The sequence below is a fragment of the Cyprinus carpio genome, chromosome B3, assembly GCF_018340385.1.
Source record: "Cyprinus carpio isolate SPL01 chromosome B3, ASM1834038v1, whole genome shotgun sequence".
NCBI lineage: Eukaryota > Metazoa > Chordata > Actinopteri > Cypriniformes > Cyprinidae > Cyprinus > Cyprinus carpio.
In genome coordinates, this window is record NC_056599.1 from 6568652 (window position 1) to 6594110 (window position 25459).

The 25459-nt window shown below is 36.8% G+C and overlaps 1 protein-coding gene and 1 long non-coding RNA gene across 2 annotated transcripts in view; both read right to left on the bottom strand.

The window, feature by feature from the left end:
* The window catches only part of LOC109108480 (zinc finger protein 501-like), a 282595-nt gene that overhangs the window by 113787 nt on the left and 143349 nt on the right, over positions 1–25459 (bottom strand). The gene's annotated exons all lie outside the window — the stretch shown is intronic.
* On the bottom strand, positions 13918–17802 carry LOC122136738. Its single transcript, XR_006154324.1, has 2 exons — positions 17610–17802; positions 13918–14052 (listed from the first exon to the last, which is right to left on the bottom strand). It is a non-coding gene; the product is annotated as an uncharacterized LOC122136738 (long non-coding RNA).

The following is a 25459-nucleotide window of genomic DNA, read 5'->3' on the forward strand; positions in this document are numbered from 1 at the left end:
CTCTATCTCTATAATTGTATACAATACAAGTTATTCACTCTTACTCGCATGTTTAAAATATGAGTTTTCCCAGACAAGTTTGTGTTGCAGAGGTTTACCCATACCCCCATTGGGTAATCAGAATTCAGGCGGTGTACTTTCTTCCAGTTTTTCCAACAGCGTCGTAAATGGCTGCTCGCAGGTTTACATCCAAAGTCGTCCGGAGGTCTGCCAGACCTTACACTATGTACATCTCATCGCGGAGCTCACACAGAACGCCATCACAACACCCTTGAATTCTTGGTGAATAACTTGAGGCGGGGTTAAACAACAGTTTCAAAGGTGTTGGGCGCAGCATGAGTTTCAGATCAGGTGTTACACATTTATGCTGACAGTTGTTCAAAACACCCACAGAAAATAGTACGCGGTGCGGCCCGTCATAGGAGACCTGAATGTTGTCGTTTGCGAAGGATGATCGACGACATCCGTAAACAATCTTCTCAGCTGTCTGTAAACCAGGGTCAGAATTATAGGACAACGGCTTAATGATTTTGATGCCCGGTCCACCCGATGACAGCCACGTCGACGGTGTCCGAGACATCTTCAGACAATGGCGCGGTGATCAGACGGACTGACTGAGGAGGTGACAGGTACGTGAGGACGGCGAGTGGTATGGTTACGAGCTCTGTACAGAATTTGTTCAGCCATGCGCATGGTCCGTCGATGGCCACGGTGAGATGCTGTTGTCATCGCATACAAAGTCGGGGGTGGTCAGATGGTATTTATTGGGTAATGTTGGTGGTGATTGTCGCCTGAAGTCTATTTCAACAGGGCACCCACTGACTTGCGTATTGAATGATTATAGAAGGTAGGCGGAGCCACATGAACCCGTTCTCCGGCTGGACACACAACCATCAGGGTGAAACACATTCACTTTTATGTTGTGTATCTGTCAAAGCTTCGCACCACTACACATTTTGTCTATCTTTCGGAATATTTCCTCTAACGCTGGAACGTCTTTCACTGAAACAAAAATTAATGGTATAGTATTTGAGATGATCCTCTTAGATATGGCATGACATGATCGTTCGGTATAAGACGAGAGCGGTATACAAAGCTATGTATATGTAATCATCAGATGCTTGTTTAAGTGATCCCCGGAGCACTCTGTAGAGCATTCCTGGAGTGACGCCATGCCATTCAAATATGAATAGAGGATCTATCGCGCTACATCTTTAGATCACGCACACGCAATTGTAAAAATAAACACAATTCTTTTAGGTGAAAAAGGTTCAGGATCCTCCTTGTGTCGTACGTGCCCTCTTCATTCATGTCCACGGTGCTCGTCTGACTCGCGGTAACTGGTCATTGTCAAATCGTAACTGCAAGACGCATTATCGGAGAGATGAAACTATACGTAACATGACCAAGGTGTGGAAGGAAATTGGCCAGACACGGTCCATGTTGTATCTCTGGGGCCAGCATAAGATCCCACATGCGAATCAAACACTCTTCTTCAGGAGTTTTAGGTGATGATATCGCGCCATTGTTACAGAATAGTTAGCCAATTTTTTCCAATTCACAAAATATCCGTTTGTATTTTACCGTAAGGTAAGGGTAAGGGGTAATTAGCCTAAACAAAACCACTCCGTTTTAACATCGTTAAAACCAATTTTGGGCGCGAATATAACACATCCCGGGTTTAGAGGAGGGAAGGAATGTAGGCAGTGGCCTTAGAATACGAAGCTCTCCTGAGTTCATTCTGAGTTGGACAGCGGCGCGTGAGGTTGATTCGTACGGATAAGCTCGCGTGTGTGGTGTTATTCTTTTGTTGAACTTTTTTTGCCGGCGTGACAAAACGCTAACGTTTCTGATTTGTATCATGCAAAAACTACCGTTTGCTTAGTTCGCTCTTTTTTGCTTTAGTTTGATGAAGAGATACACTGCCTAAAACTCTGTAACCTAGTTTTCCTTTTATTTTCTCTTCTTTCTTTTCTTTTCTTTCTAACTGCTTACAACTCTAACATCTTTTCAATTGAATGTTACAAGCTTTGCCTCACGTATTTTCTTTTAGATAGATCGATAGATAGATAATCAATGTATAGTTTTTTCTTTTTGTTTCAATTGTATGCTCAACTTTAAACCTACACCAGGGGTGTTTTAACTCAGCTCATAAATGCTCTGGACTACCTTTTTTACTCTTTTTCCGAGGATAAAAGACAGTCGATTACACACGGTTTCTATTTACAAGATATATGTTTTATAATGGCACTGTGGGGAGATGCATTGTGATGTAATGAGCTTAGGCAAGGCTTCCCTTATGCCGTTGTCACATTTTCACACTTGTAAGGTTTAAAACACATAGTTTTTGAGACAGTTTTCAATTGGCCCCACACACAAAAACACTTTTCCCTCCCATAAATCACTTTCTTAGGTTCCTAAGTTCCATCTGGTCCCAGGGGGTGTACAGTGCGGGGGGGGGGGGTCCCAACAGGTGACAAAACAGCGTCTTTGATGACACTACATCACTCAAATTTTTGGACCACAAGCCGCCCTTAATACTCTCCTTCCATCCTTTATGACATTGATTACGCCAGGCGCTCTATCGTGGTCTCCCAAATAAATCAATCTAAATAACAATATATACAAAAAATTCAGCCGACCAGTTATTGCCCATCAACCACTCTCAACATATTTCCCAGGTTACTTATCTTGAATTTACAGCTGCACCTGCGCTCTTCCAGGTCATGCATTCTCCAGCAGCTCGATATAAATTAAAGTCTATGGGCGGCCGAGCATCTCGCGTTTCCAGCACCATGTATAGGACTGCTTTCCCCCGGAAATACGACTCTCCAACTAGAGTGTTTTAAGAATTCTTGAAAGACACGTCTTTTTAGAAGCTGTTTACTTAATTGAATGTGATTGTAATGATTTTTATTAAATTTATATGATGTTATTCTGGTATACTGTAGCACTCTGAGTCTAGAAAAGAGTGCGTTAAGAAATAAAATATATTATTATTTTTCTTATTATAATTATTATTATTATTATATCATATATGTAACCCGCCACATTTAACTATCATGTTTCTAATCACTTAATGTGTATATCTTTTTAATAAACTATTAAATAGCTTTCTAAGGATTCCATGTTTATGTTTAGTATGTGTGTTTTGAATCTTCTTGCTTGGAAACGTTTCTGCCATATCAAGTATTTGTCAAATGTAGCATATTCTTGTTGTTATAGGAATCACGTCCCGCAAAATTGTACCCCTGACTAAGCGGGAAAATTCGGACCACGTGATTGATAAGATAACATAGGATTTATGAACGGGCAGGAGTAGAGAAGATACTTAAATACCTCGAGCAAAAACCAATATCCTAATTAGTCAAGAGCAACATTTAGAGGTGTGCGTCAAAGGCCAGTTTAAATACCGCCAGGATACTCATCATCAACTCTTGCTTTTAAGCTTTTGCTTTTTAGAAGCGGCTTTCAGTCATCACTTTTTTTGCATTCTTTGAGTAAAGGTTCAGTGTGCTTCTCGCCTGCACTTGCCAGCATTTCTAGCCAACATGTGAGAAGAAAATTACCCACCTAGTCTCGCTCAGACTTTACTTTCTATTCTTTTACTTTTTATTCTTATTTTCTTTCCGCTGAGAGCATTGTGTTCTGAGTTGTTTGTAATGCCGCGGTTCCTCGAGTCTGACTCCTTGAGTGTCCGCCTAAAACTACAAACTGGCAGCCCACAACCTACATCTTCAGACAACTCCTAAACCAATACTTCCCGTAAGCTAACAACTACTTTCACTGAACTTCCAGACAATCAGCAAACTGGAAACCCCCTTTCAACGCATAACAAAGGAAACTCCGGCTTTGGTGCAATGCAAGTAACTTACCTCCTGGTGTAGCTATCTAATATGCATTCTAAACTCTCATTGAGGAACTCAAAAGGAGTATAATTAAGTGATTACGGCTGGTGCCTGCGTTCATGCAATTTACCGTAATTGCTGTAAACTCTGGGATTTCTACATTTTCATTCTCTTAGACTCATTCCTTCCTAGCTTTCCTTCCTGCAAATCCTGTGTGGGAATGTAGTGTGCTTAAAGTTAGATTAGTTTTTATATATCTTAGATTTATTCACAGCCCATTCATATTGAAAATGAGAAGTATCTTGTGTGTTTCGTGCTTAAAAGTTAATGTCTTAAACTGACGATCTTGTTACTGTACTAATGAATAGTGTTTCCATTATACATTTGGATATTAATATCCATGGCAGAGAGTTGATGTACATATATCGCTGTTTAAGGAAATGATGGAGTCTTCAGGTGGATGCCAGTCGGAAAAAACAGCAAGATTATGTCCAAATTCCCTTTAAAAATCTTAAGTGATTCCCTTGAGCCAACATGGATGTTACCCCTTTACACCGGTTTTAACCCACGCTAATAACTTTCACCAAAATTCAGTTCACACAATCACTGCTCTCTGCTGGTTTATACTACAACACGTCATTTTGAAATTAACCTTGTGCATGGTTCAAATTCACTACCCTTTCGTTATGTTCGAGATGAAAACATCCACTTAACTGAAACTGCTGTAAAAAATGTATCGATAAATATATATATATATTATTGTTTTTTTGCAAAATCTATTACTCAACCTCAATCCTTATAAGAAACTCCAGGCCTGTCCCGATTAATTGCTCTCTAGAGAGCTAAGAGGGACTCAAATAGATATACTTACCAAAGTTGTTTATGTTCCTAAGTGTGTTCCCCGAAGTGTCCCTTAGGAAGCTTCTTAACACGCTGCCTCTTATGTTCAACGTTACAAAGGCGCTGTCCCAAGTGAAGGTGCTGAATTAGTTGGCATCGATTGCTCAGGAATCGATTTTCAAATTCACGCGAAGGTGCATTAAGGCATTAAGAAAGACAACACGTTCTATGCAAATGAAACATTCCTCAATTATTCCAGTAACATTTATTTTAACATAGTTTAAGTTATCCGTAAAATATAGACTATTAATTAAATTATCAAATTGTCGGTAATATGTTCACACGATATGTTGTGACGGGTAGACGAACCGGGTATCCCTTGCTAATCATCCACCCTCCTTATCCCGTTGTGCCACTTGTGCCTCTTCTTGACATGGGTTTAACGACTTCTAAAAATTATGTAATACACTTTTATATTAATGGTAAGGTACTTTACAATCAGAATTCCCCTGCATGGCGCAGAAGGGCGTTGGTGACAGTGTGGACGCACCTCCACACGGAGGTCTTGCTTAGGCCGTAGCCCTCTCCCCAACCTCGATGAGTTCCCTGTAGCAAAAAACCTTAGCACTGCAAGCAGCTGGACTTCAGGGCTTAAAGCAAAATTCCGCCGCGTTAGCCTGGCAAGCGCAGGTCTGAGAAGGTCCAGTAGCTCCATAATGAGTTGTCTTGGGAGGCGATTTTTTTTTTTTTAATATAGCACGTCAGGCAAAATGTCAAAAGGGCTTAAGTTTTGCCGAATAAAAAAATTGACATGGCCTAAACGGCACAGGTATTTGATTAAATAAAGGGAAACGTTGGATCACGGCCAATAGTTGGTCGCTTATGACACCCCATGCTACCAAATTATAACTTAGCCCTTTAGAGCAAAAATTGTTTGCCAGATTTTAATTATCAAAAAGTGATTGCCAAGTTAACGCTTTAATGACATCCGAATAGCCTAGGCTAATTACCACCATATTAGTTCTGATCACCAATAAAAGTCAACTTCATAAATTGTACCATTGCGAACATATTTTATTCTAGTCTTAAAAATGCCCATAACAAAATCCTTTTGAGCCCACAACATTGTCACATAACCATAGTTGGACTTGTACACTGTAAAAAATTTATTGTCAAATAACAGTAACTTACTGGCAAACAATTATCCAGTGTTTCTGTATTCATTCAACAGTAAAAATACTGACTATAACTACAGTAGGGTTTAGCTTACTGTAATATTGAATTCAGCATTTACTGTTTTTTTAACCCATTTCAAAGTACGTATATAACTGTGATTTTTAATAATATGTATACTATATACAGTTATGAAATGTTCTTTTAATGTTTTATGGCTACTGTATAACTTTAGAATTTGTAGAAACCTGTAAAATTGCTAGTCAAAATGTTAATGGGAAATAGAAAACGGAACAATTGAAGCTTTAATGGCACAAAAACAGTTTATTAAAAAAAAAATTAAAACAATACATTAGGTCCAAAATAATGACCAAACAATCTACACTATCTAAAAAGACTAACAATTATGATGAATCATAATAATCACAGCACAATCATTAGTAATAATAATAGTATAAGACAACAATAAAATATGTTTAAAAAACAAGACTAACAATTTATAATAATAAGTAAAAAAAAAATCACAGACAATAAATAGTAATAATAATATAGCATATAATAAAACATAAAATGTTTTAAAAAAACAAGACTAAAGAACAATTTCTAATTCAGAATTAAAATAACTGTGACATAAGGGTGTTACAATAAAAATGGTTTTAACTGACAATAATTTTAACCCAAATGAATTAATTAAAATCAGTGAACCCAATTATGGCAAGATGTAATAGGTAAAATCAAAACTACACACAGCTGAATCAAAGAAGAAGTTGAACAAATAAAGAAGGTGAGGATGAAGGCCAGGTGAGGAGGTGGTGTCATGTGGAAAGAAGTCGAACTTCTGATAATCCTGCAAGAAATGATAAGCACAATCAACTCACGAGGCCAAACATACAAATATATCAAAAACTCACATCAACACCTTTAAATTATGGTGCAAAAGCTTGTGCATAGGGCCCCCCAGCCACTGAAAATTGACTGAATTTTTTTTTTTAATATTTTTTAACTCAAAACCACTAACCAAACAATCGTACACCTTTGACGCGATAATGTTATCACAAAACAAAACACCTTTGTGATATCCAGGTAATCACAAACAGTATTAAAGAGTCACAAACTTTCACAAACATTTGAACGGGATTCATTCTTATCAATTCCGTATTTTTGTCTTGGGGTTATATAAAATACTTTTATATAAAATATCTTAACAGGAAAGTGAATTTTGTATGATTTTATTCGTTAAAATTTTTCACAGATTCTGCAAGGGGTTCACTAAACTTTCAGTCGGCATATAAAGTAGAATCATCGTTTTCAGTAAGATTTAATAAATAAATACACATTTCTGCTATTTTCTTTTAACTTATGAATATGCTTAAAGATGCCGGTTCTGGGCAATTCACTCCTTGATTAAATGAATATTTCACTGCATTTATTGTTACGTGTGAAAATTAATCCCCAGCTTTAATCACCCCAAGCCATCCTAGGTGTTTATGACTTTCTCTTCTGATGAAAACACAGTCAGAGGTATATTAATAATATCCTGATGCATCCGAGCTTTATAATGTCAGTGAAACGGGACCAACGAGTATGAAAGCTGAAGAAACATGTTCCATCCACATTCATCTCATCATAGACCTACTCCACACGGCTCCGGTGGGTTAATCAAGGCCTCTTATGCACCGTGAGGCGTTTGGTAACAAAATCATATTTAACAAGCTAGAAGTAAAATATCTAGCTCGCCAAACCACCTCAAACGAAAAAGTAAGTGTTAAACTCTCGCAGTTAAACGCTTACACTATGTCCTACACCTTCCCTCTAACTTACGGAAAAAGTGAACCACCGTTGATGCCAGTTCGTTTTTTCCTAAACTTGAATTCGTACGGGCTGGTCGCAGAAGTAAATATTTTACTTCATAACTTGTTTAAATATGGATTTTATTTTACAGCACAAAGTGCATCGCTTGTGCTCAGGAGAAAAGGCCTTTATTATGTGGATGTAAGAACGCAGTTTCATCTAGCGTTCATTACCGTTGGGACACCTCATCCGCCACTGTATAGAAATTTGGCATTCATCAGAGATATTAATCGTAATATATCTCAGACTGTGTTTATTTTCATTTGAAAGTGAACTTATGACACCTTTAAAAGTAGTTCACATTGTGATGTATGCTGGTTGCACAAAACAGAAAGCAATAATGTCAAGCAATTTTAAACAATTACCTGCAGGAAAGATATTTAATGAATATATAAAATGATATGATATGACTGATATGGAAACATTTTATCAAGATTTTTTGGCCATTTCATCAGCCCTATGAAACACAAATGTAGTGTAAACTCCATGAGATGAAATGAAAACAAGGCACAACTGCAAAATCAAATAACTGCATTGCTGTTTCGGGGGCGTCCCCCCTGTTTGCTGGGATCTGTAGTAATCTCAAGAATGATTTGTCTGAAGTATGTTATAGACAAATCTGTAAAAAAATGGATGGGAGAATAAGGCCAGAAATAAACAAATGTTTGTTCTGGTCCGCAGTACGTCCGCTTTAATAACTTTAACCGTTCGCGGACGGACTTCTGTCGCTAAGTGACATCCGGATTTGGTCGCGCTGTGTAACGTTCGCTTAATATGGCGCGACGTTTTGAGGTCTGGACGTGGCCCCTTTTTGGTCCGCTTTGTAACGTTCGTGACGGACTTCCTGAGGACAGTGCGCCGTATTTTGGGTCCTCTTTTGACGTTCGCTGGAGCGGACGTTCGCAGGACATTTCGTCCGAGCCAGTTTTGCGAACGTTCCCTGTTTCGTCCCTTATCTGCCCATTTCCACTTACAACACTTGAAAAATCCAGGTCCTTTAATTAGCCCTCATCAGTGTTGTGGGCAGTAAAACTATAGAGTACATGTAACTAAATTAGGTAATTTAAATGCAAAATAAATGTAACTGTAATCGTATTTTACAGTTCCTAGGAAAAAAAAGTTAATTTTTTTAGTTACTTATGAAAATGTTAATGATTACAAAGGGAGTTACATCACCAATTTTAAATCTGTATTTAATCTCAAAAGGATCACAAAGTAAAAAGAGCTGCTAAAGTCTGATTTTGAGGGTCGTTGTACTTTACAAGCTAAATTATTATAATCTATATTCAAGTGAAGAAGGATTCTGAAAGTCTGACCCGTAATTGTTGAGTATCCACTGTAATGTTAACCTGCCTGCTTTAAATGTTTCAAAATAATTTAAAAATGTTGGAAAACAATAGAAATTTAGAAAAGTAATCAAAAAGTGATCAAAATGTAATCAGATACATATACTTTAATAAAGTCACTGTTGACAAATGGAAAACTAAAATATAAACCCATATTGGATTTTAAAGGGTAACATTCCTTAAAACAAGAACCCTTTTTTGTAAACTGTAATAATAATAGAATACTAAATGCAAAAAAAAAAAAAAAAAAAAAAAAAAAAATTTATTTGCAGATTGATATTATTATTTTTTTACTATATAGATTTGAATACATTGTAAAATGAAGTTAATGTTAAATTAATAATTTTCATTTCTGGGAAAAGAAAATAGGAGTAACTTCTCTAATTAAAAATGTCATCAAATCAGGAGTCTGTTTTCAGCATTTAAACATCAAAATTCATGAACCCTTCAATAATATAATTGAACATAATAGCTACAATTAGGTTTATGCATTCCCCATGAATGAAGAAAATAAGGTTGCATCCCAGGAGCTCTACACTAATGTATACGAGTGATGAATGCAGCCAAGACATGAAGAAAAGCAAGTGGAAAATAACACAGGTAAGACAAATAAATAAATTCTTTCCATTTACGTATTAAATGTTTGGTAAGCGACAAGACGAAGTTATTAGGAAATTTATTATTTTAGTTATTGCATTTAAGACTGCTATACTACATGCAGCTCAAAAAAATTAATTAATTAATATAGCAACATTGGGAGATAGGATCCAAGCAAGTGTCGCTCAAATGAGCACATGACCGAATGACGTCACTTTAGGGCACGCAGCAGGGCGCACGTATCCATGGCAACGCTCAGCTGCGTAGTGACCAGTTAACGGTTCATCTTCCGGTGCTTCCCTCAGACGCTTGGACTTCGCCTTCGGGGGCGTCAACCTGAACACAGACACTTTCGCTTTCCCTGTTCTTGGGTCGAAAACGGTATTTACACTCTTTTATTTTATTAGACATTATACGCTACCGTAACTCCTGTTTATCTCCCGATACTTTACATTTATATGAAAAGTTTTACCCTTTTTCGCGGAGAAACATTTGCGCTGAAGTTGTCCCTCTACGGCTGGGGACTGAGGTTAGGCTTATTGTGATACACTTTCTAAGCTAACGTTAGCATGTAAAGATAAAATGATTAAACGTAAATAATACTGACAGATATTGAACTTAAACATTGCATATTGTTCCATATGTTAGAAAAATACACACTGAGACGCCTATGCGGAAAAAAGGCACATGTCCGCTAAATTTCGGACCGCTTGGTCTAAATCCAAACTGTCAACAGTCTTTACAAACCTTTTTTTTCAATGGATAAACGCCTAGATAGTCCTAGACATCATAAAATCATAACACTACTGAATGTGTTCATTTTGCCTTGTTTTAGGTTAGAAGACAATGGGAAGAATTGCCATCGGATCGGACTAACCACAGCTGACAACCAGAGACGCACACACACACACCCATCCACCAACACACACACACACACACACACACACACACACACACACGAAAAGAGCACTGCAACTTTACAATTGTTCAATTAAAATAAATGTATTTTGCTTCATACAACGTGTCTGTTGTCTCTGATTAGCCTAAAAGTAAAATAAAATGACATTCAGAAGACTTAAAGCGAAAGTCCCCTAAACGTCCCGAATGGCCGCTGCACGTCCTGTGAACGTCCCCGTGAATGTCCTGAGGACGTCTTTGCGAACGTCTGCTCGACGTCAAGGGGGCCCTACACGCTAACGTCCGGGGGACGTTCGCAGAGGCCATTTAGGGGACGTCCTGGGGACCTTTTTTTGTTAGCTGGGATATTGGCTCCATTGCACCCCCTATTATTACTCTTACCTTAATGATTCTGCCAGTCAGATTGTGCAAACTCCCGAATGAAAGATGAAACTTGTGGGTTTAAGGCTGTGGTTTTTCTCCTAAAAGTCCTCCCGCTCTTTCTGCTCACCTGGAACTCAGAACTGCATTTCAAATTTTCAGGATTTATCCTGACAAGAAACCTGTATAAATAAAAAAAAAAAAAAAAGATTTGTGATCACACTATGTAGCATCATCTCTAATAAGTCATGTCACAATAAGGGATAAGATCTAAACATTCATTTATGCAAAAGCCCACTGGTGTTACTAATGGAAATTAATCTGTAACAAAAGTGTATGAATGAAGTGAAATTTTTTGGAGCCTAGTCTTCCGTTTTTTTTTTTTTTTTTTTTCAAGATGGAGTCTCATGAACCTAATAATAACATCCCTCCCGACTGGTGTTAAGTTGGGTTAGTTCACCCAAAAATTTAAATAATGTTGTTTATTACTCACCCTCATGTCGTTCTACACCCGTAAGACCTTCGTTCATATTCGGAACACAAATGAAGATATTTTTGATTAAATCCGATGGCTCAGTGAGGCCTCTATAGACAAAAATGTCATTGAACTTGAATCTTTTGTTTCGAATCAGTGATTCGGAGCGCCAAAGTCACGTGATTTCAGCAGTTTGGCATTTTGACACGCGATTCAAATCACTGATTCGAAACAAAAGATTTGAAGGAGTTTTTTTAAATGGCCCATCACCAGTGTTGGGTAAGTTACTCAAAAAAAGTAATCCACTACAAATTACTAATTCCTGCTCTAAAATTGTAATTTGATTACATTACTGATTACTGCATTTAAAAAAGTAATCAGATTACTAATTACTTTACTTTCAAGTTACTTTGAAAACCTATTAAACCTACAAGGAAAAAAACTACAAACAAAGTGAAACTCAGTTCTTTCCGTAAATTTAATATTGACTGAAAAATATTACAGAAATATGAAAACAGCAACTTGACTTAAAGATCCAATGCATTTCTATAACTTAACATTCTTAACATAAACTTGTCTAACAATGAAAACTGTAGTCTTTTTAAATGTATCTACAGTATGTCTTAACTACAACATTCCTTGCTGCGTGCAACATGCACTGTATGTGTGGGCTAGCTTGTAACTGTGTTTGTGTGCATTAAAGACAGGAAAAATACTTTAAATTGTTAACACTTGAAAACAGTATTTCTATATATATATATATATATATATATATATATATATATTGTTAAAACATTGCATATTTGAATGCTGAAATGTAGTTGTTTTTTTCAACTACAAAGTGAAAGTTTATTCTACACACTACAGGGTACTAATATGCAATTATGCATGCAGCAAGTTTCTTTCTTGAAACTTACTTGTGACATATTTGCAAATCTCAGAGCATAGCTTTTCTGTTATGGTTTTTGCTAAGACATACTTTTGTCATTAGGCTTAAATTAGATTTGTTGACGCATGGTCCATTAAGTAAAAAAAATGGGTTTGCTATAGGCTACACATTACCCAAAAAAGACTTAAAAATGTAGGGAACAAGTAAAAACAGTCATCAAAAAGCACATTATGAGCAATATGAAAACAGCAACTTGACTTAAAGAGATCCAATTCATTTCTATAACTTAACATAAACTTGCCTAACAATGAAAACTGTAGTCTTTTTAAATGTATCTACAGTATGTCTTAACTACAACATTCCTTGCTGTGTGCAACATGCACTGTATGTCTGTGCTAGCTTGTAACTGTGTTTGTGTGCATTAAAGACAGGAAAAAATACTTTAAATTGATAACACTTGAAAACAGTATTTGTAAAAAGTATTTGTAAAAAACATTGCATACTTGAATGCTGAAATGTAGTTGTTTTTCAACTACAAAGTGAAAATTTCTTCTACACTACAGGGTACTAATTCATTTATTTTACTTGTCAGTAAAATAGCGATTGTATCTCATCAAAAGAAGTTTCTCAAATCGCTTGCTAGAAAGTCTGTTTCTCTTTGGGGTCAGCACAAGACTCCCTAAACTGAAAAGTCTTTCCACAGGAGCACTCGATGGTGTTGCAGTGTTGTACTTGAGTGAGATGACTTTAATGTTTGGGAATTTGTTGAGAATGTCCAGCTCTAATCCTGAAGACTTCAAATACTCCATGACTTGTGTCTCTGAAGAATAACACACATCCTCATCTTCAAACACAAAAAAATCATTGTCATTGGAGTTAGAAGGTTTCTGCTCCACAGGATTTACAATGTGGCCATCAGAGTGCTGAGCTTGACATTCCGCAGTCAGCAGTGACTTCACATGGAATTGTTAGATTTTGCTGTATTTGGCTGAGCAGTAGTTTGGGTGGCTCGCCAATGTACTAGATTTCTCTAATACATAAAATAGTAAGCTTGACCAAAGTTCTTGTGGGGAGAAGAATTTATTGAAGGTAGCAGTGTAGGCTAGTTCCTCAGCAGTGTTGTTAGTATGTTATCCTTCAAACAATCTTAACCCAAGGTACTGTCTGTGAGACCAGACCTTTATACCTGGTAACAAATGTGCTACAAACAATACAATAACAGCCCATGGAGAGCCAATGATAGTGTAACCTTTTGATGACTTGAAAGGATCTCTCCCATGGAGAGCCCATTCATTGATCTGATGTTGACCTAAGAGGCTAATTATATGGCCATTTGGTTCACACTTTTGTAAACAAAGACAGTTGGCTACAGTTGATTGCAAATACATTTGACTAAAGTTGATTAAAAAACAATAATCTTTCAATTTGATTGCAAATACATTTGACTAAAGTTGATTAAAAGAAAATAATATTTAGTTTTGATTTTTTTAGTCATGTACACATGCTGTATACAGGTTCCCGCTTGCAATACTTTTCAGTTATCTTGAATACAGAATGCTGCATACAGGCTCCATTACATAAGATGACAGAATAAGAGTTCATGGTGAGGTTTGCATTATCTTGAATGTTGCGATCTTGTGGAAGTGGCGGATGTTGTTGTGTTCTGTGGATGTTCAGGCATGTTCATCTAGGTGGCCAGTGCAGTTTGGTCCAAGTGTTGGATGTCTTTGTTCATCCTCTGAAACGCTGGGACACCTACAATTACACACAAGAGAAAAGGGAAACAAATCTTTACAAAGAAATAGTTTTAAACAAAATATGCCTAATTACCAATAAAACTGTCCCTATTTAATGTTGGCAGGACACTACAGTGTTTATCAGTGGTAAAATGTTCATGTCTTCGTCCTCAGGCGACAAGCTAGAGCCTAAAAACCCTAGTCCCGCCATATCTGGACTCTGAAAAACACTACTGTAATCTATCCCTCATCTCTAGGCAAATTTACATCAATCCACTCATTGTTTCCCAGTGCCTTAACTGCTGCATCAGATACTAAAAGATCCTCAGTTGGTCTTTCCCATCTGTATTCTTGTGACACATCAGTTATTTTGAATCTTTACCCATTTGTTGGGCACTATACCATGGCCCCCCTTTGGAGGTGCCAAAACTTGATTCTTGGCATTGTGTACTGCCAGGCTGAGTCTTTCATCAGTTTGGACAAGGCTGTCAGATTTTAGATTTTCATTGGACATGGGCTGGCCTGTGACATGTTCAAAAAGGCATAGTCCATTTTCCTTGTGGTTTTCCTTAATGCATTGGTCATGCAATCATCATGTTTTTTTTCATCTTCCATTAACAATGATGACTGTTTCCTGGACAATTCAATTTGAATCTGTTTACTATGAAGAACTGTTTGTGATTCTTGCTGAAGTTGTCTTAATGCCGCTGCTTGTTCACCTCTCTCCTTTACGGCTTGTTTAGCAGCACTGCCTACTAAGACATCGTCTTTGGCTTCAGTTGTTGAGGTTTCTGTGTATGCTTTTCCTTTCTTGTTTGCATACACATGGAGTCCATCAGCGTTTGGATGAGATGTCATTAGCTGGTGCTGCAGAGAGAGGTTCTTCAGTTTCCCTGTGGCTCCACAGCATTTAGTAGAGTCTGTTTTTGTTTGGCTGTCAACTGCTGAAACCTCTTCAACAGGTTGTCCTCATCACTTTGATGTCTCAAACTCAGCTTACAATCACGAATCCAGTGTCCATCTTCGTTGCAATGTCTATATCTTCCCTGAGTTTTCTCTCTTGAGTGTCTCTGATATTCACTTTTTTCATACCCCATTGTCCTTGTTGTTGTATGGCAAGGTTTTGGATTGTAAAACTCTGAGATCGACTTCCGGTGTTCTTTCAATCTTTTGCTGACCATTCAACAATCTGCATAAATGTTGTTCCAATGCTGTCCCAGTCATCATACCTGATTTTAAGAGTTTTTAGAAACCTCAGGTTTCAGTCCATTCAATTAAATGTGGTTTTAAGAGGCATGCTAGTGTCTTCACAGAGTTCTTCAATGTTGTTGTTCAAACCAGCATGTTCCATCCAAGTTTGTCTGAAGCGTTCATCAAACTCTGCAACACGTTCTCCTGTCTTCTGCACACAAGAGGTAATTTTGGCCCAATTAACCTCTGCAGGTTTCAGTTCAAATAAGAAGGTTTGAACCGCTTCCCATCCAGATTCAGTGTTTTCTTGAGATTCACCAATCCTTCTTTCAACACTTTCTGTAAGTCGTTTTTGGTCATTGTCTCTTAAGTTCACATTAATAATCATCACACTGTCCAGTGGATGTAAATTGTAGATTTTCTGCAAGCGTTGAAGATATTGCCAAACTTTCTGTGGTTGCTTGTACACATCTGGCAATTCTTTTGACCATTTGTCAACTTGCTCTGGAGTAGCTGGCTGGTATGTTCTGTAGGGAACATATTTCTTTACCACCTTTTTTACTGTGCGAGTTCGTCGTTCACCATCTTCCTCATACTCCTCTTCATTTTCAGTTTTCAACTTCAGTCCGTCTGTTCTTAATAATTACAGGAGCAAGTCTAACCTTCAGTTTGTCCTTTGTAATTTCAGTATGTGTGTTAATGTCTGCATCACTGTTATCAGAGCTGCTTGAAGATTTTGATTCCAGTCGTTTTGGAGAGCAAAGTTAGCAACTTGTCATTCTCATGTAACAGTCTTTCTTTGTCCTTCTTTACAGTCTGTAATTGTTCAGCCAGTGCTCGAACCTTTGCTTTCTCTGCTTTGTTCTCATGTTGTAATTTGTCAGTTACACATCTCTGTAGATGCTGTCGAATTTTGTTTGAGCAAAATTACAGACAAGCCATCTCTGTTGGTGTTTGTCCTTAAGCGCTGCATCTTTCCATAAAGCCCTTTTAATGTCCGGCAAAGCCCATAGTACACTCTCTCTGAGTACTTGATGCTGTACTTCTGGCAGATGTCATCATGGCACTTCCTCAGTCCCCAGCCTTTTGTCCAGATATGCATTCAGATTATCCAACATCTCCAATGGTAACATTTGGAGGTTCTGTCCCATGTCTTTCTGTTGTTGGCCTCAATGCACGACTATTGCCATTGTTTTGTGCAGACTCAGCCATGGCAAATACAGGAAAAGTGCCCTCAGAGGTGTGAAAACAGAACAAAAGGTGTTAGAACTGTTAAAGGCACTTATTCAGATTTAAATTCACAGCAGACTGTTAGACTGACCATTTTCAGTTACACAGACATAACATTAGTTTAAATGCTCAGCTTAGTTTGCAATCTTCCATTTAAAACAAAACATTTACATTCAGGCAAATTTTCCTTGTTTAATGTCTGAATTGAGTTCTAGCTCAGAAGGCTGAATTACTTTTTCAAATTTGTCCCTTAGACAATTTACATTATATCTTTCCGTATGTTTCACGGAAGGCAAACAAACTTATAGTTTCATGGCTTTATGCCATCATCTTATAACGCAGTTAGAACATTTATTTCAAAGGTACAATAGTGGCTACTGAATTAGCACCCAGTCAAGAATTTAGAATTCTTGCAGCAACATCAGTCCCAATTCTTTCCAAGGCTCCTACAGTCAATGGACGAATGGACTAAATTGTTTTTTTTTAAACAATTCCTACAGACAAAAAGAGAACGGACCAAGCCTCTGCTTCTACAATCTCTTTATGAACGGACTAAATTGCTTCCTAAACAATTCCTACAGACATAAAGAGAAAGGACCAAGCTTATGCTTCTACAATCTCTTGATTACTGGACTAAATTGTTTCTTTGGAATTTATTGCTTCATAATCAGTTCCTATTGTATTTATGGGTAATGCAGTCTCTGGACAAATGCACTAAATTGTTATTTACACAATTCCTACAGACAAAAAGAGAAAGGACTAAGCCTCTGCTTCTACAATCTCTTGATGAACGGACTAAATTGTTTCTTAAACAGTTCCTACAGACTCCAGAGAACAGGACTAAGCCTATAATTACACATCTATGGCTCCTACAGTCTCATGAGAACGGACTAAACCTCTTTCTTAAATGATTCTTACAGACTCAAGAGAACAGGACCAAGCTATAAACACTTTTTCTATAGCTCCTACAGTCTCAGGAGAATTAACTAAATCATGTAAAAGGTTCCTACAGACTCATGAGAAAGGCCTAAGCCAAACATTTCTTAAACAGTGCTACACTGGTTATTATGGTTACACTACATACATCAAATGATCTGCTTACTTATGAAAAAGTGTTCTTTAAGTTCCTTTTAGAGAGCTGATAGTTTCACTCACCAAATTAGAATCTTTGAGACAGGATCAAGTTGATTCAAATAACTTATGTCCACAGACGCAGTCTATTGATCTTCAACACAAAAACTGTAGAATCTCCAAAACTCTGTTCACTTTTTGTTGCAGTTGGTGAGTTCTCTTCTTGTCAGTCTCTCCTGGCTGGCTCGCCAAATTGTTGGATTTTGCTGTATTTGGCTGAGCAGTAGTTTTGGGTGGCTCTCCAATGTACTAGATTTCTCTAATACATAAAATAAGTAAGCTTGACCAAAGTTCTTGTGGGGAGAAGAATTTATTGAAGGTAGCAGTGTAGCAGTTCCTCAGCAGTGTTGTTAGTATGTTATCCTTCAATCTGTCTGTGAGACCAGACCTTTATACCTGGTAACAAATGTGCTACAAACAATACAATAACAGCCCATGGAGAGCCAATGATAGTGTAACCTTTTGATGACTTGAAAGGATCTCTCCCATGGAGAGCCCATTCATTGATCTGATGTTGACCTGAGAGGCTTATTATATGGGCCATTTGGTTCACACTTTTGTAAACAAAGACAGTTGGCTACAGTTGATTGCAAATACATTTGACTAAAGTTGATTAAAAAACAATAATCTTTCAGTTTCTTCTCTCCTCATCTTTAATCCACAGTATCTTGAACCAGGGTAAAGTGGCAGCCGCCAAAAGAGCATCTTTACTGTCCAAGACAGAACTGAATCGCACTTGTATGGCCTGTAAGAAAAAGTATTTGTATTTACAAATACAATTACATTTGATGCAGAAATATGTTATTCTTTGCTTTTTATAATAAGCTGCACATGGTTAACATTTATCATGCAAGTAATATTTATTTTTAAAAAATACCCCAAACTTCATGGATAAAAACATACCAAATATACACTGTCATATATTATTTAAAAGCGTCATGTTTAATCTGTGCTAGTTTTGGGCGGAGACAGAACGCGGAGGTTTAACGTGTCATCGAAAGAATGATTATGATCACGCAATATCATCTGACAGCGAGCCATACATTTCAGAATTTCAGCATTTTTCTATAAAAATCACACCCTGTCTGACACTAACAAAAGTATCTTTAAGGTTTAGAATGAGTAAAATAAACTATAACTTAAATGTACAGTATCCACTTTTTAGTGTATAGACTTACCTTTACAATCGCATCTGGCAGACCAGATGTCATCGCAGAAAGCCCACTCTGAAGTGCCAAGGTTTTGGACATGAGAACTTCTAGTGTTGGTAAGATGGTGCCATAATAGCAGTGATCTTCACCTTGTAGGATATCCAAGGCAGTGGAGAGGGGCTTCAGTATAGCGCAATATTCCTTAAGGAAATGATACTCCTTTTCTGTGATGCATTTAATCCCCATTTGATTGCAAAGGGTGTTTAAATCTGTAAGTGCGATCTGAGATATTCGTGATAGTGCATCATGGAATGAATTCCATCTCGTTGCGGTGGGGACAACAAGTTTTCCTTTTATTACATCCTCAACCAGCTCCGAGGCCACTGTTGAGCGGCTGGCTTTAGTCCACAAACCTGAGCATTTGCCGATGACACTTCTGTATATAGTTTTGGATTCACTTTTGGTTGTTAGCCATTTTTCCACATCTTTACGCGACACCAAATTAAGCGTGTGGGAAGCACAGCTCAGGTGAGGGGGAAGAGTAAACTGTCCATCTGACTCAGAGGAGAGAGCCTGGCCGACATCTGTGAATGTCACTTCATCATCATCCAATTCGTCTTCAGAATCAGATTCTGTATCCTCAGCAGGCTTATACATTCTGAAAGCTTTAAGTAAATTTGACCCATTGTCCGTGACAGTCGCTGTGATTTTAAATGACAATCCAAATGCTGAATGCACTTGCTCTATTTCACTTGCAATCACATCATATGTGTGCCTGCCTTTGATTCTTTTACAGGCTAAGGCAGCTTTTTCACGGCTGAAATTCACAGGATTAATCCAATGGGCTGTCATTCCAAGGAAGCTTTTATTATTACAAGTCCATATGTCTGCGGTTGTGGAGACATATTCCAAACGCTCGAATGTTTTTTTAAGTTCATACTCCATATCCGCATAGCATTTATCTAGATACCTTGCAAATGTCTTTCAGTCCTGCAAGGGTACAGAGCTGTCCGTCACGGGTATCATCGTAAGCAAGTCTCTAAATGACTGCGATTCCACAGTCGACAAGGGCAGCATTTCCTCCACCACATACGCTGCTACAGCTCTCTTCACCTGTCCAGAAGTTACCTTCCCTCCCGATCTTGAAAAAAGTCCAATCTAGCTTGTTTAGACGAGGTTGCACCGCTCCGTCTCTCGGGCGTGGGTAACGTTATCCTCCTTGGCGACGAGTTTTGTCGGTAGAATGCACTCTGTTCAAGTGCTTCAACAAATTGCTGGTCGAGTTAACAGCGGTAGAAAGTTCTTTAGAATTTGCGCACAGTTTGCATTCAACAGTTATATTTTTGTTTTTACGATCACAAAACTCAAAATAATGTTTATATTTCCACTTGAAGAAACAACCACCACACTTGTCGTCTCCGTCCATTTTAATTAACAGCACGAGTTCTCCAGTAATTCATTAAAGCACATGCTCAATAACTGATGCAGCCACTCCAAAACGTGATTAGAAATGCATTTTAATTTATTTACTTTAATATTTTTTTCTTACCAATACATTTGTAACGCAAGTAACTTAATTTTATTGACATCAGTAACTGTAATCAAATTACATTTATTTTAAATGTAACGAGTTACATTACTGCGTTGTCACGAAAAGTAATTAGAATACAGTAACGCGTTACTTTGTAACGCATTATACCCAACTCTGCCCATCACTAAATATTGGTGAAAAGTCGTTATTTTGTTTTTTAGGCACACAAAAAGTTTTCTCGTCGCGCTATAATATAAAGATTGAACCACTGAACTCACATGAACTGTTTTAAATATGTTTTAATACCTTTATGGATCTTGAGAAGTTCAATGAAATTGCTATCCATAGAGCCCTCACTGAGCCATCGGATTTATTCAAAAATAACTTAATATGTGTACCGAAGATGATATTATTGAACGGGGGTGGGCGAACGTCGGTCCTGAGAGCCGCAGCCCTGCAGAGTTCAGCTCTATCCCTAATGAAAACTCGCCTGTCTGTAGCTTTAGTTACCCTTCAGACCTTGATGAGCTTGTTCAGGTGTGTTTGATTAGGGCTGAAGCAAAACTCTGCAGGGCTGCGGCTCTCAGGACCGACGTTCATTACGTTACCCCTGTTAACATCAACGCCGCGGGCAGTTCTTCTAAACTAACATTAACGCTATTACTGACATTTTGGTTTGCATAAAAAGATTTAAGATTTTTCACTTACAAGATATTTACGGCGAACTTTACTGACAGCGACGCGAGGCGAAGGCGCTCAGAGTTGCTCAGAGTTCTTCACAAAATGGCAGTTTGTGGTTGTTTTTCGCGGTCATTTCGTATTACTGTATTTAAATTTACAGTAACATGTCGCAGACTACATTGAAATAGTACTGTACACTAGTAAAATGTTGAGTATAAACCTTGAATAACGAAATCGCGGTCAGCTATTCTAAACTATTAGTTTTAATCAGCTATTAATTTAATCAGCTATTAAATCTATTAGCTAGAATGTCTGTATGCATGAACATATTAATATGTATTACTCACCAGATGAAGCATGTTTCCAGGTCGCAGAGAAGACACGATGTTTCCGACATTACAGGACAAAACTCTTTCAAATGCGTTCTCTTGCACCCCCCACTGACAGATATTAAGTGTGTTAATGAATAGCACCCAGTCCTGAATTATTTTTATGTAGGAATAGCAGTTTTACCTGCAAAATTCTGTGTGGTGTTTTTCGCGGTCAGTTTGCACTGCTGTATTTTGATTTACACTAATTGATAATTTCCCAGAATGCATTGAAATACTACAGTAACATACTTTCAACCGTGTACACAGTACTCAACTGTTGAGAATACAATATAATACTGTGAAAACAACCAAATCTACAGTAACACACTGTACACAGCTTATACAGCAAGAAACTGTTGAGATTAACAGTATAATACTGTGTAAACAACAGAAATCATTTACAGTGTAGCCTACAGCGCTGCGCTGATTTCTAAAGACTGCTGCACAGTGACGGCGACTAGCGTCTTGAGCTCAAACAACGCTAAGAGAGAGCTTACGAATGGGTGACTTACAGAAGATATACTTAGCGTACGAACGTGTCGGGAATCGTGCCATAACATTAAGAGAGAGGTTAAGGACTAGGTTAAGAACTACTTAGCAATAAGAACGTTTTGGGGAACCGGGCCCAAATGTTAAAAAAAAATCCAAGATTTTAACTCTTTAATTGCCAAGTTCATAAATGATGTCACTGATTTGGGGGGGAAAATACTAACATAATGACTTATTTTCAATATAAAAGTAATTGTGGCTGGATTTTTTTTTTTTAACTTTTTATCACATTCTTGGGCATGTCAAAGATTAGTAACAACATTGGCTTTGATGCATTTTTAGTTTTTGTGCAGCATTAGATTTTATTTTTTCTCCCTCATTTATTGTTCATGGCTGTTTTTGCCCCATTGACTTCCATTATAACGACATTTTTTTTATTGCAAAGCCATGCCACCATAAAATCATGCATTCTTGATGGTTGGTGGTTTTTCCCTGTTGGGAAGAGGTAAAATTTGTTGTTTTTACAGTTGATCACAAGGTGGGACCATTAACCCTTTAGATAGGCCTGTGCAAAAAAGGCTTAGTTTCTGTATATGGAGTTATATGGAGTATAACAGCAAATTATAGTGTTTGTGTGTGTGTGAGATTCTTGATTGTTGGTGGTTTTCCTTGTTGGGAAGAGGTAAAATTTGTTATTTTTACAGTTGATTGTTAGGTGGGACCATTAACCCTTTAGACAGGCCTGTGCAAAAAAAGCTTAGTTTCTGACTTGTATATGGAGTTATATGGAGTATAACAGCATATTATATTGTGTGTGTGTGTGTTTGAGAGAGAGAGAGAGAGAGAGAGAGAGAGTGTGTGTGAGAGAGACCTTTGCGCACTTACTTTGATGTTTTTGAGAAAATCAAAATGTACACCTCAGCTCTCAGAACTACATGGAGTAAACAAAAGTGTATTTATGCACCTGCTGCCTTTTAATGGTGGTGATAAGTATAGACTAAACAAAAGCAAAGTGTTTATTTAAACACTTGCATGCCATCCTACTGGTCATTTGTTGGTGAGAAGAGCAGCAAGCAACACAAGAAAGGGCTTGACTTGTACCAAAGTTTTAGAAATGATTATGCAGCTTGACCCCTCCAGCGAGCTTCAGTATATTTGAAGTTGGTATTGCATTTTGGTTTATAATAAATTATGTTCATAAATCTGATGCAAAGTAGATTTTTTACAGAATAATCAAAAAGTGTATCATTGAAGGATTTTAAGGTTTTAAACTGACTTTACCATCAAGAAAAGACAAGCATTTCACACATAGGCCATCCGTACTTTTCACCATCAAAAGGCAACAGGTGCATAAACACACTTCTTTTTTTTATTGTTTACTCCATGTAGTTCTGAGAGCTGAGGTGCATATTTGGATTTTTTCAGATACATCAAGGTAAGTGCACAAAGGTCGCTCTCTCTCTCTCACACACACACACTATAATTTGCTGTTATACTCCATATAACTCCATATACAAGTCAGAAACTAAGCTTTTTTTGCACAGGCCTATCTAAAGGGTTAATGGTCCCACCTAGTGATCAACTGTAAAAAATAACACATTTTACCTCTTCCCAACAGGGAAAACCACCAACAATCAAGAATATCACACACACACAAACACTATAATTTGCTGTTATAATCCATATAACTCCATATACAAGCCAGAAACTAAGCTTTTTTTTTTTTTTTTTTTTTTTTTTTTTTTTTTTTTGCACAGGCCTATCTAAAGGGTTAATGGTCCCACCTAGTGATCAACTGTAAAAATAAAATTTTTTACCTCTTCCCAAAAGGGAAAACCACAAACAATCAAGAATGCATGATTTTATGGTGTCATGGCTTTGCAATGAGGGAGAAAAAATTAAAATCTAATGCTGCACAAAAACTAACAATGCATCAAAGCCAATGTTGTTACTAATCTTTGACTGTGATAAAAGGTAAAAAAATATCCAGTCCACAATCACTTTTTATATTGAAAATATGTCATTTTGTGTTTTTTTTTTTCCAAAATCAGTGACATCATTTATGAACTTGGTAATTAAAGAGTTAAAATCTTGGATTTTTTAAAAAAATTGATCAGGACTGAGGTTGATTAATAGATTTATGCAAAAAAATTAGAAAAAAAAATATTTATCTGATACATTTTTACAGCAGTTTAATTTAGTGGATGTTTTCATCCACGAACATAACGAAAGGGTAGTGAATTTGTCCACACTGTATTGTTAAGTTTTGGAAAATTTTCAAAGCATTTTCCCAAAATATGTGTCAAAATAAGATTTGTCACCAAAAATCATTCCATTTGCTGAAACACAGAGAAAGTTGTGGCCAAAATAAGACTCAACTTTACCCCCTAGTGGACGAAAACCCCATTATCCCCAACAACGCATAAGGGTTAATTGCTTTTGTACATTTTTTAGGATTTTTTATTATGAAAAATAGTTAATAACTTCACCATTATTGAACATAATAGTTAATAACTTTAATGTAACACACTGTACTTCCACCAAATTCAGTTAACACATCACTGCCCTACTGCTGGTTATACTACAACTTTGATTTTGAAAGTAATTGCTTTGGCACATTTTTTATGATTTTTTTATTATGAACAATAGTTAATAACTTTACTGTAACACACTGTACTTTCACCAAATTCAGTTCACAAATCACTGTTCTCCTGCTGGTTATACTACAACTTTGATTTTGAAAGTAATTGCTTTGGCACATTTTTTATGATTTTCTATTATGAAAAATAGTTAATAACTTCACCGTTATTGAACATAATAGTTAATAACTTTACTGTAACACACTGTAATTTCACCAAATTCTGTTCACACATCACTGCTCTCCTGCTGGTTGTACTACAACTTTCATTTTGAAAGTAATTGCTTTGGCACATTTTTTATGATTTTTTTATTATGAAAAATAGTTAACTTCACTGTTATTGAACATAATAGTTAATAACTTTACCTGAACACACTGTACTTTCACCAAATTCAGTTCCCACATCATTGCTCTCCTGCTGGTTATACTACAACACTCGTTTTGCAAATAATTGCTTTTACACATTTTTTATAAATTCTAATTTAGGAAAAAATGTTAATAACTTTACTGTAACACACTGTACTTTCACCAAATTCAGTTCACACATCACTGCTGTCCTGCTGGTTATACTACAAGACTCATATTGAATATATATATATATATATATATATATATATATATATATATATATATATATATATATATATATATATATATATATATATATATATATTTGCAATATTGAATTTTTTTATTTTTTTATTTTTTTTTATGATTTTTTATTATGAAAAACAGTTAATAACTTTACTGTACTTTCACTATATTGATTTTTATAATAAATGTTTCATTTTGCAAGTAATTGCTTTTGCACATTTTTTATGATTTTCTATTATGAAAAATAGTTAATAACTTCACCGTTATTGAGCATAATAGTTAGTAACTTTACTGTAACACACTGTACTTTCACCAAATTATGTTCACACATCACTGCTCTCCTGATGGTTATACTGCAACTTTCATTTTGAAAGTAATTGCTTTGGCACATTTTTTATGATTTTTTTTATTATGAACAT